Source organism: Macaca nemestrina, chromosome 11 (assembly GCF_043159975.1).
Source record: "Macaca nemestrina isolate mMacNem1 chromosome 11, mMacNem.hap1, whole genome shotgun sequence".
Taxonomy (NCBI): Eukaryota; Metazoa; Chordata; class Mammalia; order Primates; family Cercopithecidae; genus Macaca; species Macaca nemestrina.
The window spans coordinates 134873720-134878242 of NC_092135.1; the positions used below are offsets into that span (position 1 = coordinate 134873720).

Genomic DNA, 4523 nt, shown 5'->3' on the forward strand with positions numbered 1-4523 from the left:
TTTCTCACACACATACACTCATAAATCCCATTAGAAAGTTATGATATCAAAATAAGGAATAGAAATTTCCACAAAGTAGCAGTTTTAATTACATGCACACATAGTCTTTTTTTTTCTTCCTTGTTTGACATTGAGTTTAATCAGATTTAAAATGGTGAGAGTTCTGTCTAAGGTTGCATGTCACTTTATTTTTATTTTTTATTTCCATAGGTTTTGGGGGAACAGATGGTATTTGGGTACATTAGTAAGTTCTTTAATGCACACATATTCTTGTCTCCAGGGTTTTCATTTAGCTATGCAGTCATAAAATCATTTTTGTTACTGGCCCCAATCCCTGCACTGGTGTCTGGGAAGTACACTAATTCAGAAAACCGAGGCCAAGAAAATGTAAGTGTACTGCCTAAGATTACCCAGCTACTCAATAGCAAAGCTGGGAGGAGAACCCCAGGCTCCTAATTCCTGTCTCCCTAAACGAGAATAATGGTCTTTAGATTGGAAGAGGAAAAGAATAAAAAATCATAATTCTGATGTGAAATAGCTGGAGGGACAAAAAGAGGGCGTCTTTCTGTGCAAAGGGACTAGTATCCAGGCTTAGAGAAACTGTGGAATCACTTCCTGGGACGTGGGCCCAAGCTGCAGATGTGGTGCACAGCCACAGGCAGCAGTAACTGAGGGACCAGGGAAGGTGCCAAGAGGATGGAGGTTCAAACTGTGGAATTCAAGGAACAGCTGAAGAACAGGGGCACAGTGGGCCCTGGAAAAAAATTAAAGAGGGATATTATGTATAAAGTAATTTAAGTAGAGAGGTCGTTTATGTAATTCTGATTATAGAACTAGAACCAACATCTACAAGTTACTGGGAGGAGGATTTCTGGTGAATGGTGAATGATGAGCAATAGAGAAAGAATGTTATTTGTTGTCCATTCCAGTCCCAAATCCCAGCAAATAAATATTTTAAAGAAATGTTTAATAAATAGAGCTTCACAGTGGTGAGTACACTGTCAAGAAGCAGTGAATCTTGATTTACTAGAAATATTTAAACAAAGGGTGGGTAGAAATATGCCTGGAATACATAAAAATGGAAAAATATTGTGGACATCTAACATACTTGTACTAAGAGTCTCAGAAGGAAAAAGCAGACAAAAGAAGGAGGGAAAAAAATAATAGAAGAAAAATGTATTAAGCTTAGGAAAAATACCACTTTTTATTTAAAAAAAAAAAAAAAAAAAAAGGAGAGGGGAGCACCAAACACCAAGAAAGATTAATGAAAAAAAAGAAGAGAAAAAGACCCATACTTATATGTGCTATTGAAATTTTACAACTCAGAGCATAATTTAAATTTTTTTTTTTTTTTTTTTTTTTTTTTTTTTTTTGAGACAGAGTCTTGCTCTGTCACCCAGGCTGGAGTACAGTGGCACAATCTCGGCTCACTGCAACCTCCGCCTCCCGGGTTTACGCCATTCTCTTGCCTCAGCCTCCTGAGTAGCTGGGACTACAGGTGCACGCTGCCACGCCCGGCTAATTTTTTATATTTTTAGTAAAGATGGGGTTTCACCGTGTTAGCCAGGATGGTCTTGATCTCCTGACCTCGTGATCTGCCCGCCTCTGCCTCCCAAAGTGCTGGGATTACAGGTGTGAGCCACTGTGCCCGGCCAATTTTTAAAAATCTTAATAGCTTTCTGAGAGAAAGAACAGGTTACCTATAAAGAGATTAAAAGAAAATTCAGATTATGCCCGATTCCTCAGCATCATGAGATAAAGAATAATACCAAAGTTCTAAGAGAAAATTACTTTGAACCTGAAAATGTATACCCAGCGACACTATCCAGAAGGTAAAGTCAAAATTATAACATGGTTGGCCAAGCACGGTGGCTCATGCCTGTAATCCCAGCACTTTGGGAGGCCAAGGCAGACGGATCATGAGGTCAAGAGATTGACACCACCCTGGCCAACATGATGAAACCCTATCTCTACTAAAAATACAAAAATTCCCTGGGGGTGGCGCACCTATGGTCCCAGCTACTCAGGATGGTGAGGCAGGAGAATCACTTGAATCCAGGAGGCAGAGGTTGCAGTGAGCCGAGATCGCGCCATTGCACTCCAGCCTGGTGACAAAGTGAGACTCCGTCGAAAAAAAAAAAAATTACATTTTCAGTGCTGCAAAGACAGAAAATGTATTCCCCTTGAACCCTAATTCAGCTAAATGGAAAACAATTTAAGAAACAGGCCATGTGGAATGGAAGATGCTACGGAAGCTGATTGGGACTGTGAGGAACTGAAATCGTCTCCAGCTGGAGCGATTAAACGTGGACCCTGGAAGCCTTCCCTTTGAGAGGCCCAGGTGGGTCTGGAGACTTAGCATAATTTTTTCTTCTTTGCACATCCATTTAAACAAGATGGCTCTACAGTGAAATATTTATAGTATTTGTTTTACATGGCTTGGAGTTTGGGTCATTTCCTTGTGTAACAGGTAGGAGACAAGGTACACTTGTTTTTTTCTAAATCAAATTCGCCAAGGCTGGCAAGAAGTGTCTGCCATTAATGGCATTAATGGGCTTCTTCCTTTCCCTGAGCCCAGTGCCATGTGCCCAGAACAACAACAGGGAAAGGCCATGGTCCCCCTCCCTTCATCTGAGCATTGACTCTCGTGTCTTTGGCTCCAGGATGCCGTGGTGAGTGTGGTCTTTAGCTGTGCGATGGTTGCAGCTGCTTTTCTGCTCTAGGAGCCTGAGAGAGACCCCTCCACCCCCCACCCATGGTCCCTCCCTCTGCAATGTTTCAGCATGAAAGAGGGACACTCACTGGTCTCATGGCCTCACAGGTGGTCCTGCTGCCCCATCTGAGGTCGTGCCGGCCCTGCACAGTGCCTCCTACCAAGGCTCACACCATCCCTGTGCTAAGGGAGCCCAGATCAGGGTCTCCTTCCAGCCCTGGTTCAGCTGCCTCTAGAGTGACAGTCTTGCTCCCTAAAGACTCCTCCCTTGATTTTGGTGGGGAACTCATCCTGCCACCTGCAGCATCAGGGTGACCCATCCGATCACCTTCCTTTCTGGGGCAACCTGCCCTACATCCCCGCTACCCCATCAGGGTAATCCACTGATCACCTCCTCTGTTAGCACAGCCATCCTGCCACCTCCATCTGTGGGGTGACCTTCCCTATCACCTGCACCTTTTGGAATTTTGACTCTACCGTGGAGCCTAAGTGAAGCCTGGAATCTGAAAACAAAGCAGCAGCCACTTATTTCAGGAAAGAGAAAATCCCACCCATCCTTTCACCATGAACCTGGAGTCCCGCAGTTAGCTGCTTAGTTGGCTGCTCTGCCGCGTTAAATAGCTTCCCTGGAAGCGAAATTGTCCTCTTAGATGTTCATTCGTTTTGCTGTTTCCTGTGGGTTTGGGGGAGGAGAGGAGCATCTCCCCTGCACAGCTGCAAACTCAGGTTACCTGGGTTACACTCCTGTGCCAGAGCTTGCAGCAGATGGTCAGGCCTTTGTGCATGAGGCTGTGGAGAGGCAGGGTGGGTACTGGGGCCAGGGGACTTCCAGGAAACAGAGCTCCTACCCGAAAGGATAAACAGAGGAGTATATTTTAGCCAGTTAGAGAGAAATTATTTCTAAAAACTCAATAAAATGCATGCTTAACCTTTCTCTAATTTTCTGGTTTATTCATTTGAATTTTAACTCTTCAGATGGCAATTGGATAAGGAACAGGACAAGCCAGGCTGCAGGCCAGGGGTCTCTCCATCCTGGATGGAGCCCTTAGCAGATAAAACATCAATTCCATGACTTACTAATTATGAGTCATTAAGGCAAAGTGTCGCAGGGTCTAATTAAAGTCGAGTTATAGACTTTTAAGGATGAGATCCTCTTGGTTAAAGTGCTGCTACTGAATATGCCCCACAATAAAACCCAAAGTTTAGCAAACAATAATGTAAGAATTATTTTTCTAAATCGGAAAAATAATGAAGGATGGTTAAGTGAATCATCTAATTTTTCAGAAGAAGCTGACAAAAAAACAGAGGTTCCCTGATACAATGTGAGTAAGACTTTTTGGCATAAAAGGGCTCGAAATTAATGCCAGCTTCTGGAAACTGACCCAATAGTCCCATAGATAATCTTTTTGGATAAGCATATAAACTGACCCTTTTGGTGGTAGCTTGAAACTTACATTTGTTTTATCTGAGTTCCTTCTTCAGGAAAGGACCCCCAAGCCTCTCAAAAAAAAAAAAAAAGTATCAAAGAACTAAAACTCACCAGATCACCACATTCAGACAACAAGATGCCTGACCTCTCATTTGCCATGATTGCTTCCTTCCCCTCTCTAGTTCCTGGTTTCTCAGGCATGGTTACATTTCTTCCCTGCTATATAAACCTCTGGTTTTAGTGGGTCAGTGAGATGGATTTGAAACTGACCTTCCATCTCTTCGACTGCAGTACCTGATTAAAGCCTTCTTAGTTGGTGATACTTGTTGTCTCAGTGATTGGCTTCTGTGTGGCAAGCAACAGGACCTAGACAGAACCCCT

At 43.3% G+C, this 4523-nt stretch overlaps 1 long non-coding RNA gene across 1 annotated transcript; it reads right to left on the reverse strand.

Annotated features, from left to right (window-relative positions):
- Positions 1-308: 308 nt before the first annotated feature.
- On the reverse strand, positions 309-4215 carry LOC105473853 (uncharacterized). The gene is made up of 3 exons (XR_982531.2): positions 4168-4215; positions 3445-3557; positions 309-754 (listed from the first exon to the last, which is right to left on the reverse strand). It is a non-coding gene; the product is annotated as an uncharacterized lncRNA (long non-coding RNA).
- Positions 4216-4523: the final 308 nt, after the last annotated feature.